The sequence below is a fragment of the Tursiops truncatus genome, chromosome 3 (assembly GCF_011762595.2).
Source record: "Tursiops truncatus isolate mTurTru1 chromosome 3, mTurTru1.mat.Y, whole genome shotgun sequence".
Lineage (NCBI taxonomy): Eukaryota > Metazoa > Chordata > Mammalia > Artiodactyla > Delphinidae > Tursiops > Tursiops truncatus.
The window spans coordinates 60,388,562-60,404,839 of NC_047036.1; the positions used below are offsets into that span (position 1 = coordinate 60,388,562).

Here is a 16,278-nt window from a genome sequence, read left to right on the forward strand (position 1 = left end):
CCTCCATTCTTTTTCCGAGGTCCTGGATCATCTTCACTACCATTATTCTGAATTCTTTTTCTGGAATGTTGCCTATCTCCACTTCATTTTGTTGTTTTTCTGGGGTTTTATCTTGTTCCTTAATCTGGTACATAGCTCTCTGCCTTTTCATCTTGTCTATCTTTCTGTGAATGTGGTTTTAGTTCCACAGGCTGTAGGATTATAGTTCTTCTTGGTTGTGCCCTCTGCTGGATGAGGCTCTTTTAGAGGCTTGTGTAAGTTTCCTGATGGGAAGGACTGGTGGTGGGTAGAGCAGACTGTTGCTCTGGTGGGCAGAGCTCAGTAAAAGTTTAATCCATTGACTGTTGATGGGTGGGGCTGGGTTCGCTCCTTGTTGGTTGTTTGGCATGAGGCAACCCAACACTGGAGCCTACCCGGGCTCTTTGGTGGGGCTAATGACAGACTCTGGGAGGGCTCTCACCAAGGAGTACTTCCCAGAACTTCTGCTTCCAGTGTCCTTGTCCCCACGGTGAGCCACAGCCACCCCCCACCTCTGCAGGAGACCCTCGAACACCAGCAGGTAGGTCTGGCTCAGTCTCCCCCCGGGGTCACTGCTCCTTCCCCTGGGTCCTAATGCACACACTACTTTGTGTGTGCCCTCCAAGAGTGGAGTCTCTTTTTCCCCCAGTCCTGTCGAAGTCCTGCAATCAAATCCCACTAGGGTTGAAAGTCTGATCCTCTATGAATTCCTCCTCCCGTTGCCAGACCCCCAGGTTGGGAAGCCTGACGTGGGGCTCAGAGCCTTCACTCCAGTGGGTGGACTTCTGTGGTATAAGTGTTCTCCAGTTTGTTAGTCACCCACCCAGCAGTTATGGGATTTGATTTTACTGTGATTGCACCCCTCCTACCATCTCATTGTCGCTTCTCCTTTGTCTTTGTATGTAGGGTATCTTTTTTGGTGAGTTCCAGTGTCTTCCTATCAATGACTATCCAGCAGGTAGTTGTGATTCTGGTGTTCTCACAAGATGGAGTGAGAGCACGTCCTTCTACTCTGCCATCTTCTTTTTCATTTATTTCTGATTTGATCTTTATGATTTCTTTCTTCTGCTAACTTTGGGTTTTTTTCTTCCTCTTTCTCCAGTTGCTTTAGGCGTAAGCTTAGGTTGTTTATTTGAGATGTTTCTGGTTTCTTGAGGTAGTATTATATTGCTATAAACTTCCCTCCTAGCACTGCTCTTGCTACATCCCATAGGTTTTGGGTCATCGTATTTTCATTGTCATTTGTTTCTAGGTATTTTTAATTTCCTCTTTGATCTCTTCAGTGATCTCTTGGTTATTTAATGTGTATCATTTAGCCTCCATATGTTTGTATTTTTTACAGTTTTTTTCCTGTAATTGATATCTAGTCTCATAGCACTGTTGTTGGAAAAGATACTTGATACAATTTCAATTTTCTTAAATTTACCAGGGCTTGATTTTTGACCCAAGATATGATCCATCCTGGGGAATGTTACATGAGCTCTTGAGAAGAAAGTGTATTGTTGTTTTTGGATGGAATGTCCTATAAATATCAATTAAGTCCATCTTGTCTAATGTGTGCTTTAAAGCTTGTGTTTCCTTATTTATTTTCATTTTGGATGATCTGTCCATTGGTGAAAGTGGGGTGTTAAAATCCCCTAGTATGATTGTGTTACTGTCGATTTCCCCTTTTATGGCTGTTAACATTGGCATTATGTATTGAGGTGCTCCTAAGTTGGGTACATAAATATTTACAATTGTTATATCTTCTTTTTAGATTGATCTCTTGATCATTATGTAGTGTCCTTCTTTGTCTCTTGTAGTAGACTTTAAAGTCTATTTTGTCTGATATGAGAATTGCTACTCCAGCTTTATTTTGATTTCCATTTGCATGGAATATCTTTTTCCATCCCCTTACTTTCAGTCTGTATGTGTCCCTAGGTCTGAAGTGGGTCTCTTGTAGACAGCATATATATGGGTCTTGCTTTTGTATCCTTTCAGCCAGTCTGTGTCTTTTGGTTGGAGCATTTAATCCATTTACATTTAAGGTAATTATATGTGTGTTCCTATTACCATTTTCTCAATTGTTTTGGGTTTGTTTTTGTAAGTCTTTTCCTTCTGTTGTGTTTTCTGCCTAGAGAAGTTCCTTTAGCATTTGTTGTAAAGCTGGTTGGGTGGTACTGAATTCTCTTAACTTTTTCTTGTCTGTAAAGGTTTTAATTTCTCCATCAAATCTGAATTAGATCCTTGCTGGGTAGAGTAATCTTGTTTGCAGATTTTCCCCTTTCATCAGTTTAAATATGTCCTGCCACTCCCATCTGGCTTGCAGAGTTTCTTCTGAAAGGTCAGCTGTTAACCTTATTGGGATTCCCTTGTATGTTATTTGTTGCTTTTCCCTTGCTGCTTTTAATATTTTTTCTTTGTATTTAATTTTTGATAGTTTGATTAATATGTGTTTTGCCATGTTTCTCTTTGGGATTATCCTGTATGGGGCTCTCTGTGCTTCCTGGACTTATTTCCTTTCCCATGTTAGGGAAGTTTTGACTATAATCTCTTCAAATATTTTCTCAGATCCTTTCTTTTTGTCTTCTTCTTTTGGGACCCCTATAGTTCGATTGTTCGTGTGCCTAATGTCCCAGAGGTCTCTGAGACTGTCCTCAATTCTTTTCATTCTTTTTTCTTTATTATGCTCTGCGGTAGTTATTTCCACTATTTTATCTTCCAGGTCACTTATCCGTTCTACTGCCTCAGTTATTCTGCTATTGATTCCTTCTAGAGAATTTTTAATTTCATTTATTGTGTTGTTCATCATTGTCTGTTTCCTCTTTAGTTCTTCTAGGTCCTTGTTAAACGTTTCTTGTACTTCCTCCATTCTATTTCCAAGATTCTGGATCATCTTTACTATCATTATCTGAATTCTTTTTCAGGTAGACTGACTGTTTCCTCTTCATTTGTTTGTTCTGGTGGGTTTTTACCTTGCTACTTCATCTGCTGCATATTTCTCTGTCTTCTCATTTTGTTTAGCTTACTGTGTTTGGGGTCTCCTTTTCACAGGCTGTAGGTTTGTAATTCCCATTGTTTTTGGTGTCTGCCCCAGTGGGTGAGGTTGGTACAGTGGCTTGTGTGGGCTTCCTGGTGGAGGGGAGTGGTGCCTGTGTTCTGGTGGATGAGGCTGGATCTTTTCTTTCTGCTGGGCAGGACTGCATCCCGTGGTGTGTTTTGGGGTATCTGTGAACTTAGTATGATATTAGGCAGCCTCTCTGCTAATGGGTGGGGTTGTGTTCCTGTCTTGCTAGTTGTTTGGCGTGGGGCATCCAGCACTGGAGCTCGCTGGCCTTTGGGTGGAGCTGGGTCTTAGCATTGAGACGGAGATCTCCAGGAGAGCTCTGGCCAATTGATATTACGTGGGGCCGGGAGGTCTCTGGTGGGCCATAGTCCTGAACTCGGCTCTCCCCTCTCAGAGGCTCAGGCCTGACACCAGGCCAGAGCACCAAGACCCTGTCAGCCACCCAGCAGACATCTGCCCTGGAGGATGCCACACAAGCTGCTCACAGGAGGTATCTCACCACAGGCACCGCCCCCCCCGCCAACAAAACTGCCTTTAAAAGGGTGCTGGGGGAGCTGCTGGGTGCTACTGACTACTGTTTACTGCAGGAGCCAGGCACTGGAAAGGCTGCATGTGCTGCAGGAGGCTGCCTGTGTCTCCTGTACTAACTTCTAAGTGTGTTGCCATTTAACTCTCAAGCACTGCAGCGTAATTGGATTTATTTACATTTTTTCAGACCATATTGGGACCTAGAAAATTCTATGGATAAGAGGAATCACCATTTTTTCTAAAGATTATCTCTGTTGAAGGGAGGTTGATAGTGCATTGGCTGTGGGTCAGAATCACACATTTACTAACTGAATGACCTTAGAAAGGTTAATTAACCTCTCCAAGTCTCTGTTTCCTCATGTATAAAATGGACGTAATAGTAGTATTGGCCTCACAGGACGTGTAACATTTTAATTGAAATAATTGTAGGTTCACAAAAAGTTGCAAGAATAGTACTGTGAGGTCTCTTGTATATATCACCTAGCTTACCCCAGTGTTGACATCTTATTTAAATAGTGCATTATCATAACCAGGAAATTGATTGGCACAATACAATTAACTAGCCATTCTTACTCAAGTTTCACAAGTTTTCACATGCATTCTTTTTGTTGTTGTTGCTAGGGCTTTGTGTATAAATCTATGGTATTTTATCACATGTACAGATTTGTATAATTACCACTATAATCAATATACAAATGTGTGGATTAAATACAATTACACATTTAAAGTGCTTAGCACGAGACGTAGCATATAGAAGGAACTAATTAAATGTTACTATGATTATTAGAGGAAATCAGATGATCTTGCTGATCAATGCTTTCTCATTTGATGAGGTAATTGGGTGGTTGACATAAATGGTATTTTAGAAGCTAGAAGCAAGGCACTTTCCGTTAATCATGCTTTAAATTTTTTTCTGTATTTTATAATGCTTTGACATCTTAGGGCCTTGAGGACCTAGGGATGTGGTGCTTTTCCCAGGATTAGCTAATTCCTAGAGATAGCAAACAACTTGCCTGTGAGGTTGTCTTTGAATAAAAGCCATCCACCCATCTGCCTCTTTTCACCGGACTTCTGATGTAATTTTCCATCCATTCCCCCCGCCCCCAACTCCAACACCTATTCCCTGGCTATAAATCCCTCCTTGTTCTTGTATTTGGAGTTGACTCCCATTTCTTGCCCCTACTGCAATAGTCTTGGCAGCTACACCTATAGCAGTAGTCCTGAGTAAAGTCTTTCTTACAAGTGTCAGAATAATTTTTTCTTTAACAACCCCCAGGCTCAGACTATTCTAGACAATACTAATGTGCACTTTCCAGAATTAAGGGACCCTTGTCAGGGTCTACTTCATTGCCTGGGGTAAACAATGAGGGGACCAAATTAAAGGATATCCAATTTCTCCTAGTTTATCTTTGCTGTTCCTTAGATGAAGAAGAGAAAAAAAACACATTCTTAGAGGCAGTAATATTGGTACATGGAAAAACTTCATCAAAGAGTTAAAATAATGACCATAATACCCCAGTAATCATTTTCACTTATGCAATAAAGTTAACTTAAATGAGGATTCTAAGATGGGGTCATACTTTTCAGATAGATGACCTGCCCCCAGAGCCCTGTGCTTTTCCAATGGTAGCACTGAGCCTGGGATCCTCCAGGGCAGGGACGGGGTGGTGAGGAGTAGCCCATAGAATCTGGATGATCAGAACCTAAATATTTTGGCTCCTTGGATATACAACACCTACCAGAAGTTAGTTCTTGCTCCTGGAACCTTTTGAAAGTATCAATGCTTGATTGCCACCTTCTGGTCAAAATGTGTCTTATATTATTTCTGCAAGTTATTAGGTTTCAGTAAAAAGGATTTGACAGAAGTTAAGTCCCTGTCAGACCAGCAATCCCACGGTGGCAACCGATATGGACAGAATATCATATAACTGTTGAGAAACTTTCCAAGGATGTGCATGCATATATATGTTTATTTATATCACACACACAAATGAATACTATTCTGAATCTGTAAGGATATAAAGGCAAATAATTATAACTTAAATTTCTACAAGTGTTTTTTTGTTTGTTTGTTTGTTTAAGTTTACAAGGTGCTTTTGCATTTGGTCATTCTATTAACTTGAGAAGCAAGTAGGAATGGAATGATTTTTAAAGCAATCCCATAAGAAGATAGGGAATTATCAATGCGTCCTTAAATTTCCTTGCAAATGTTTGTCTTACTAATCTTTTTAACTTTTCTAGAATGATTCCATGTATACTTTTTTAATGTAATTTTAAAAAAATTAATTAATTAATTTTTGTCTGTGTTGGGTCTTTGTTGCTGCGCATGAGCTTTCTCTAGTTGCGGCAAGCGGGGGGCTACTCTTTGTTGCGGTGCGCGGTCTTCTCACTGTGGTGGCTCCTCTTGTTGTGGAGCACGGGCTCTAGGCTCGTGAGCTTCAGTAGCTGTGGCACACAGGCTCAGTAGTTGGCTTGTGGGCGCAGAGCGCAGGCTCTGTACTTGTGGCGCACTGGCTTAGTTGCTCCACGGCATGTGGGATCTTCCTGGACCAGGGCTTGAACCTGTGTCCCCTGCATTGTTAGGTGGATTCTTAACCACTGATCCACCAGGGAAGTCCCTCCATGTGTACTTTTTCATTACCAAGCTCACTTTTGCACTTAAAATATAATTCTGTTTTTTAAAGTGACATGAATTTTATGAAAACATCTGTTGGATAGAAAAGAACTTTAATAATCAACTAACAAATGTATATATGTTAATGTCTTATGTGTCACCTTCAATTGACGATGATGCAAACATGTGGAGAACAGATGGCATACGGTTAAGAGCACTGCCTCTAAAAGCAGATGGTCTGAATTTGAATCCTGGCTCTGACTGTTACTGGCTGTTATCTTTAAACAAGTTACTTAATCTCTGGCCTTTGATTTCCTTATCTGTAAAATGGAGGTGATGTCATCCATAATAGTACCTATCCCACAGGATTGTGATGACAATTAAACTAGTTAGTATCTGCACAGTGCTTAAAATAGTGCCTAGTACATAAATGAATTATTTGTGTAAAGCAGTTAGAACAGTGTCTGGTACATAGCAAGCACTATGTAAGTATTAACTAAATAAAACAATAATAGAAAATGATTAATAGTCACTCCAAACTTACCATGTGCCAGGTTCTAAATTTAGCACTTGGCACACATTATTGTTTTTCATCCTCCTACCATCCTATGTGAAGGATTCTATTATTTAGTTTCCGTTCTACATGGAAACTGAAACACAGAGTGCTTAAGAAACTTGCCGAAAGTCACCCAGCAAGTATGTAGCAGAGCTGAGATTTAGTTAACCTGTTTCCATCTAAACATTGTTATTTTACTACCCCACTTATGTCTCCATTGCATTTAAACCTTTTCACTAATTTATCAAGTTAATTCTATACTATTTGTCCTCTGGAACCCAAATGAGCTCCTTAAGCACCCAATTTTGTCTTTCTCTTCTAGGTTTTTGGCATATATTCAAATGAGCCTTAATTAGTTCATAACTGTTTTATATCTAGATATAATTAATGCCAAACAGAATACCATGGCTATGTTTAATAAAATCTGATGATAGTAACAAGATTGTTAGGCTCACAAACATTCTGTCCTTTCTCTTCAGGAGACTGTTTCAACAAATTAATACAATTACTTTGGTGATTAAATATTCATTCATTGTGGTCTCACATTAAATCCTCATGAACTAAAGCAAGGTGAGAAGTAGATATATTTCAATAAAACGATAGGATCGTGGACAGGCCCTTCTTTGAAACAGCAAGAGGGCAAATATGTATTCCTGTCATTCTAATGTTTCCTTCGGTTAATTTTAATTTCCTTTTTTATACTCTTAAATAGTTTTAATTATTACAAGAGAATTGTCAATAACTATTACTGTATCTTGGGGAAAAAAACGCAGGGAGAGTAGGTGAAGGCTCCTCCAGCATCAAGATGGATTCATTCAAACCCCCACCCCAAGAATAAGTGTAAGATGTTCCCCATACTCACTCCACTGGGGGTCTAGTCCAGACCCCATCAGTCCTCTTCTTCTTCTTTGTGTTCATGAGTTCAATGGTGTCTCGGAGGTGTGGTATGCATTGGGCAGCAAATAGGGGAGAAGGGGTTGTTTGCAAGTCTTCCTAGGCAATCAGTAGGGGAGGTTGCTGGAGGAATGAAGTCCTCATGGACCCCAAAGGAGGACAGTTGTCAGAGTCCCCTAGTGCAAGTAGTAGAGACATTCCCTTGAATGAAAGCAAGGCAAACCACAGATGATGGCTCAGTTCCAAGCAGGTCCCGGGCTCTGAATCAACAGCCCTCACGGAGGACCTATCTCAGATGCATCGGCCCAGCTCTTCCAGGGTAATCCCCTCTCTTTCTCCTTGAGCAACTTCTCCTGGCTCCCAACCCAGCCCCCAGCCCCCCGGTTCCTCTTTCCTTCATCCTCTTGTTTCCTTCTGGTCTTAGGAAAAACCTGTCCTCTCGTTAGCTCCTTGCCTTCTCTAAGGACACTTCTTTCTGTCCTTCCCCCAGCTCCAGTCTTGTGCTCCTTTATGATGGACTGATGTGCAGTAGACTCAGAACCCACTCCTTTCCCTTATCCTGGACTGATCTTCAGACTTTTCTAAGAATCTAGGGGAAAAATCATACTATATTATTATATCACTTATAATTGTGACAACATTTTAACATTAAAAATATTAAAACATAAATTAATAAAAATAAGCAAATATAAACTATTAATTTTATATATTGCTATATAATGATGAGGATATTAAAATGGTCTGAACATTCCTATCTTTTCACACTTTTTATTCAATTTAATTTTTTTAATGAAGTATAGTTGATTTACAATGCTGTGCCAATCTCGAGCAAACTTGCCTGCTCCAGGAAGAATGCCTGAGCGTGGAAGAATTGGGAGAAAGGTTTTGAGTATGTTTTGGTTCCCTAACAAGGAAAGAGTGTTTATTCTGTCCCAGTTGTCTGTTTTGATTCTCTAGAAGAGAATTTCCTTTGCTATTTTCTTAAATCTAATTAGTGGAACCAAAGACCTTGTTGCAAGACTTCCCTTACTCTACTTTCTTTGACAATCTTTAGTGCTTCTTTTAAATATAACTTCCATTACATTTTAAGACTTGTAGTTCTACAAAGTAATTTGCATTCAGTGGACGATATGGTTCTATGCTGGCCATCTCATGTTATGAGAAACGTGTTAAACCATGCCTTCTGAAAGTTTTCAAGTCCATTCGCCTTAAGCACATTTAGTTAACCTAAACATCACATAGGAATTTAGAAATGCTAGAATTGCAAGTGATTTCTTGACTACTGCCTGTCTCCCCTACTAGACTGTAAATGACAATGAACTGAATCTATTTTCACTCACCATCGTATGCCCAGAGCCCACCACCGTGCCTGGCACGTAGCTGGTGTTCCATACATTTTGGTCGAGCAAATAGATGTTACCCTATTTTGCCTTTAAAGCCTCTCTTGAAGATTTTAGGCACATTTTAGAAATAAGGATGAAGAAGAATATTGGCAGAACCATATTAAAGACTGGAACAGTTGTGTTGAGGATTATGAAGGATAGGGAGAATAAGAAGAAAGTGAAGAGTTGGGGATTACCAGGTCAAGCTTGGGCTCAGTGGAAAGGGCCAAGTGCAGAGTGCTGCATCCTTGTATGCTGCATCAGCACACAGAGTGGCTGTATGCTGATCACATCTCACGCTGGGAGGCAGTGGCACCATGGAAAAAATCACATATCGCCAATGTTTCAAATAACTTTCTTCAGTTCGTAAACTCTGTAAGTTCCACAGTTCTGCACGACTCCAGCCCTTGGTATATAAATTACTTGCATTTTCTCATGCACTTAATGCTCTTACTGTTCAATTCAGCAAGCATGTACTGAACACTTGCTATCTTGGGGGTGTACTGGTGGTGCTCAGTACACAGGTATTTTGCTTACTACTCACTTTTAATAGATTTTATTATTTTAGAGAGTTTTACGTTCACAGAAAAATCTACTACTCATTTGTAAAAGCCTGAATCAAAGTTACCTACAAATGTAACAAATTCTAATTTCCAAATGAACCCAGGTAGCAAACAAATGCTACACACACACACACACACACACACACACACACACACACACACACGCACACACAACCAGTCAGCCTCCTCTTTCCACCATGGATACAACTTTTATACACCACTTCTCGGTTAATATTTACCAAAGTGAAAGGAGAAAAGTCAGAAACTTCAAAACACACCAGGAACGTTTTTCTGTCACACTGGTTGGAAAAGAATCCACAATTTCTTTGCCAAATTCCTAGTAAGTTTTAAGATATTAATTGCTGGATACTTGTCAATTAATTAATCCTTGACTTCTGGAGAAAAGGTTGGAGGGTATAAAACTTTTATCTCTGAGCCAATTGAAATGTTTTAACTGGAAATTTTCCCAGGCCAGTCACAGAGAGGAAAAACAAAAGATGGTCAAGAAAAAAACTACATATCCTCAAATCTTCCATTGCTAACCAAAACAGCACCAAGAATTAATTTCTTAGCTTTAGTGTCATTTTATTATTAATCATTTCTTGAGTTGAAACTCTTACAAAGTATGTCTAGAAACTAGTGTAGTAAGTGTTTTACTCATTAAAAGTTAGGTTATTAAAACTTATTAAGACATCTAGCAAAGTAGACGAACTACTCTACATAAAAATAACTGTCATTTAGAAATTACATTTGGCTCAATGAACTAGAAATCCAACCATGGTGACTTAATCAAAAGGGGTTTATTTTTCTCCCCAAAGAGGAAGTCCAGAGATAGGCAATTCACAGTGTCAGTCGTTAACATCCCAGGATCCTCCTATCCTTCTGGTTTGTTTTCCTTCAAATGTGGTGTTCATTTTCATGATTGCCTCATGGTTACAATATGGCTGCTCCACGTCCAGCATAATACCAACCTTCTGAGTAGGGAGAATAAGAATAAAGAGAAAGGCAAAGGCAAAAGCCCGAATTTGTCCTTGTCTATTGGAAAGCAAGGGCTTTCCCAGGAGACTTGCCTCTCCTCTAGACTTCTACTTACACTTCTTTGGCCATAACTGTGTCACATGGTCACCCAGCTATAAGGAAGGGTAAGAAATACAGACTTTTAGTTAGGTGTATTGATACCCTGAACAAAATTTGGGTTCCCTTGTAAGGAAGAAGGGAGAATGGCTGTTGGATTGACAACCAGCAGTGTCTGCCACAAAAACATTTTTAAAAATTGAAGGCAGAAAGGGTTTGAGTCCCAGGAACTTTGGAGGCAGTGAGAAAATGAATGTATTTAACATTGTGAATAAAAGTTTCTTAAAAACTCAAGCTCAGGACAAGGATATTACCTATGTTTCCACCAATGGGCAGTTAGACATAGTTCAGCATAAGCTGGCTTGAGTGATGTTTTTAAAGAACTATCTAGTCACCTTCCCACTTATGCTGTAGGATGCCTGAAAGGCACCAACTAGCAATGAACACCCTCAAAAGAATTTAGCAATGATGCATAATTGCAAATTTTTGTATTTGTATACAATTTTAATGCCAACAACCTAATGATGGTCAGTTGCATTCAAAGTACAATTCAAATAGCCAAGTAATTTTTTACACATCCAAACTTTAACTTGTATCTCTTAAACTATTGAAGGGTAATCATTTCCTACTACCCAGAAACTTCTTGCATCCCTTAATCTCTCCTCTTCCTATTCACCCACACACTTTGTTATATTTTACAAAAGTATCAATCCACAATAGCTTGGAACTTTTTTTAATGGTCCATCACCACTGAGTTTGATAAAGTACTGCCCTAGTCCAAAGGGTTGATTTTTGCATATTAAACGTCTAGAATGGGTCTAGTGGAGAGAGACTCTCCTTGGAGAGTCAGCATTCTCCACATTAGGCATGTGTGATGGGTGGGGGCAGCATGGGGAAATTTACAATATAGTAATCTTTTTACTCATTACACAATTGTACAATGAAGGTGCAAATTGTAAGTATTTCAGTTGGGGGTGGAGAAGATGGGCTGCCTAGTTTCCTTTGGCTTCCTTCCTTTAATATCACTCCAGGGTTTTAGTGTTACACCCACCCATTCTTTCCTTGGGTCTCCAGGGGGAGGAAACAGTTAATGGGCAATTGACCAGAAGTAATACAGAGCAATAAATCAGAACTACTGAAAAGCTATGGCTCCCCAGATATTCTTGTGTGATATCAAATAGCAGGATCAGACAGGAGAGTGTTAGCTACCAGATTCAACATAAATTATGACAGGTGAGTGTTCATTAAATGTAGAATTGATGATACGCTAAAAGAAATTGGATATAAATCAGGTTTTAGTTCGTTGATAGTATTCTTCGGTTGTGGAATACAGGTTTCCCTCACTATCCGAAAGTAGAGCAAGCCTACGTAAACTTTCGTAAGCCAAGACTGCGTAAAGCAAAGAAGCAATTACCGTTAATTTAAATGGAAAAATGTGTGAGTGTTCCCAGACCCAAAAATAACCTACCAAATCATACCAAATAATATATAAAACCTAAAATAACACGAACATAGGGTAAAAGCAGGAGTGATATGATAAATGCATAGGCTGGATAAAGTAGAAATAATGTATGGTACAGTGTAGTTTCACTTATCAGAACCGGGAAGACAGTAAGCACACTGGAAGGCAGAGAGGTAGCAATGATGGTGTGTCAGGCTGAGGCATGGGAGGCTGGGGAGGTGGGAGGTAGAGGACAGGTAGGAGGGAGAGGAAGACAGTCACCTATTAAGATCTCATCACCATCTAAATCCATCAGGGCAGACAAGTCACTAACATCTACACCTTCTGTGTCTGCCTGCCGTGATGTCTGCTCTGGCTGATGTGGAAGACCTGAAATATGACAGTGTGCTTGACTGCTCAGCCTCGTGCAATATGCTGTCATAGAATTCTTTGTAGGTACTCAAAACATCCTGCAAAACTGCCCTAAACCTACGTGCCCTTTCAAAATTAAAGTCATGCTTTTCTGCAATCACTGCAGCTCTGCCAGTCAGGGTGAAAGCTCACACAAGTGCTTCATGGTCGGTTCCTGGATGACCCTCTTCACCTGTCAGCTGTGGGTCATGGAATGCCAAAACCTCTTCAACATCATCTTTGCCAACTTCCACAAACACAGTCGCTTTTGCTGTATTTATTGTTGCTGGTTCAAAGTCTTCAAATACTTCACTGCTTCAGGATAGTGTCCTCCAAATGCCATTTCTCATCGAGACGGTTAGCCTATCAAGAGCATCTCCAAGGTTGTTGATTACCAGTTTTATATTGTAGCCTTTCCAAATCTCTCATAAAGATGCTTCAGAGTTGCCCTTTCTGTCAATGGCACTTACAATAAAACACATCACATTTTTTTCTTTTTTATTTGCAGTACGCGGGCCTCTCACTGTTGTGGCCTCTCCCATTGTGGAGCACAGGCTCCGGACGCGCAGGCTCAGCGGCCATGGCTCACAGGCCCAGATGCTCCGCGGCACGCGGGACCCTCCTGGTCCTGGGCACAAACCCATGTCCCCTGCATCGGCAGGCGGACTCTCAACCACTGCGCCACCAGGGAAGCTCAACATTTTGTATAGAGTAAGCCTTAATTGTGGCTGTCAGGCCTGGGTCACACAGTTGCAGCAATGACGTTGTATGCAGTGGTAAGAACACAACACAAATGTTACTGCCATACTCGGTAATGCCAGGTGGATAAGCAGCACAATTATTGACAATCAAAAGACACCTATTATCGTGGTTATTTTCTTTACAGTATTTTTCAACAAAAGGACTAACATATTCACTCATGTACTCAGAAAAAATCACTTGGGTATTCCAAACACTTGAATGTGAATGAAACACAACAGGAAGTGTATTCTTATCAATGCCTTTAAGTGCCCTCGGGTTTTCTGAATGGTACCCTAGTAGAGGCCTAAGGACAGCATCACCAGTGGTGTTAATAATAGGCATTAGCATTAACCTGTCCTTCAATGCTTTGTGTCCCTTAGCCTGCTTTTCTTGTATTGAAATTAATGATTTGCTTGGCAACTTTTTCCAATAAACTGCTGTTTCCTTGCAGTTAAACACTTGCTTACACAAATAACCACCTTCTGTAATTATTTCCTTCAGTTCTTCTGGGACCTTTTTAGGCAGCTTCAGTATCAGCTGAAGCACTCTCTCCAGTAAACTTTAAGCTATGAAACTCCCCTCGCCTCAAAAACTGATCAAATCACCCATGACTACCTTTAAATTCCACTTTTGCAACATTTTCACCACCATCAACCAGTGCTTTCTGTTTCAGCTTATTGAAAAGACTGACTGATTACTCCTTAGGTGTAGGATAACTTAACTGAACGCTGCACTTTGTATACTTTGTACACTTTGCTCCTAGCAGAACCAATAGTGACTTCAGCAGCTTTGAAGAATCTCTCTTTCTGGGTGCAATTAGTACAAGTGGTGGACGCAGTCAAGTTCGATGCATGCACAGTGTCTATTTTCTTCACCACGATCAAAATAATTACATTCCGTTTTATGCTAAGCACAACATCCTACGAGCTCTCTTAGGCTTTTCTGATACCTTAGGACACATCTTTCTAATGGGTGCACAAAATAAATGGAGATAAAGAACAGATGTTCACAGACACGGTTCAAATCTGCGGAGGTTGATGCTGAGATGCTGAGGGTAGCTCTCAGGAAGGAGCTTGGTGGTGCCAAGCTCACTGCTCTGAGTGCTGCAAAACAAATGCTGAACACTATTTTCAGCTTTTGCCTTTTTAAATCAAAGTGGAAATCCTCTCCAGATTTCTTTTGTTAGCAAAAACAGGTATCCGTAGAAGCAAAGTGGTAAAACTCAAACTGTAGAAAAACGGGGGATACCTGTATCCTAATAACTCAGTGCTTGGGCTCCAGCCTGCTGAAACTCACAGGCTCCTGGAATGGCTTTAGATCAGGTTAATATCTGTTATTGCTGCATGCAAAATGTCCCCAGCTCAGTGGCTTCAAACAACCACCATTTATTATTCCTCACAAATCTGGGGTGGTGTGGGGCTGGCTGATCTCTGCTGGGATTGCAAAGGGTCTGCAGTTTTCCTGGGGCCTCTGTCGGGCTTAGCTAGAGTATCTTAGCTGGAACAGATCTGTTCTATGTGTTATTTATCCTCCTTCTGAGACCAGCATATATGCCTAGGTGTGTCCTTCTCATGGCAAGGCCAGGAATCCAAGAAAGCAAGCAGAAATACTAAGGCCTTCTGAGACATGGGCTGGGAACTGGTCCACTGTTCTGGCACATCCCCTCATTCAACCTGCCAAAGCAAGTTACACAGCCAAACCCAGATTCAAAAAAGGAAGGGAGGGCCTCTATAGTGAAGGAAACCACAAAGTCACATGGCAAAGGATGTGACTCCAGGATAGATAAAGAAGTGGGGCCATTAATGTGATTTCCACAGCATCTACTACAAGTGATAATCAAAGGGCTGAAGATTAAATTAGACGTAGGGTTTACTTGAATCACTGCATAGATAAGAACAGCTCTATTATTGATTAGTGATACATATATATATAGAGAGTTAAACTTTTTCAAACAGAATCATAAAATCAAGGGGAAAGAGAAAGGAAAAGAAAGACAAATTAGAAAACAATGAAAGGGGAAGGAGAAGAGCAAAGATGGCAGTGGCAGTGATGGTAAAAATAGGACTCCAGAGCAGCACCTGAAGCACACATGTACAGTGAAGAGGATGTAATCATGAAACCATAGAAATGATTTTTCTAATCTGAACCATTGTTTTTAAACAGATGTCCCATAAGAATCCAAATTTCTGGCTTTCCTTGAAAAGTCAGAAGCTCTGTAACACTGGGTTCACATTCCCACGTGGGTTCACAGTTCTCCAGAACTGAGTAGTTGCTGCCCTATGCCCTGTGCATTTATTTGCTTTATCTCCTTAGCCCTTGGAGCCATCTGTGTTTGCTTTACACACTACTTCTACAGCCATATCTGTTTCTTAAGCTTCAGACGGGCTTCTAGAATGCTCATTACTTACTGAGCATCTGTACTGGATGTCCTGAAGGAACCTCAAACTCCATATGGTCAACAAAATCAAAACTAAAGCAACCCTCCCCTGTGTAATATACTCTTCTCCAATGGTCCCTACCTTCTTTCTCCAAGCTAGAAAATTATCCATCACTTTGACTTTTCTTTCTCTAAAATACTAGAAAAAAAATTTTCATTTGCAATAAAACACCAGAGTGCCTAGGAAATACCTTAGAAAGAATGCCCAAGACCTTTTACAGAAAAAGTATTAAAACTCTATTAAAGGACAAAAGAGAATGAATAATTTGAACAACAACAACAAAAAGAATGTATGTGGATGGGATATCTTAACAATGTAAAGTTTTATGCTATTTCTTCCCGAATAAATCTATATATTCAATGCAATCTTAATAAAAATTCCTTTGTATTTTTTGAGGATCTCAACAAACTCATTCTAAAATTTACATGGAAAAATAGAGGTTCATGAGTAGGTCAATTTTGAAAAATAAAAGCAGAGTGGGAACTTGCCCTAGCAGATATTAAGATATACTACAAAATCAAAGTGTTGAATGTAGAATAGTTCTGGCTAACAGACAAACATAAGAGAATAGA

General features: G+C 40.2%; 1 long non-coding RNA gene across 1 annotated transcript in view; it reads left to right on the forward strand.

Moving 5' to 3' along the window:
* LOC117311917 (uncharacterized) overlaps positions 1–16,063 on the forward strand; it is a 32,687-nt gene extending 16,624 nt beyond the window's left edge. The window contains exon 3 of the long non-coding RNA XR_004526131.2: positions 13,036–16,063. This is a non-coding gene — a long non-coding RNA (uncharacterized lncRNA). The remainder of the gene's footprint in view (positions 1–13,035) is intronic.
* The last annotated feature ends 215 nt before the right edge of the window (positions 16,064–16,278 follow it).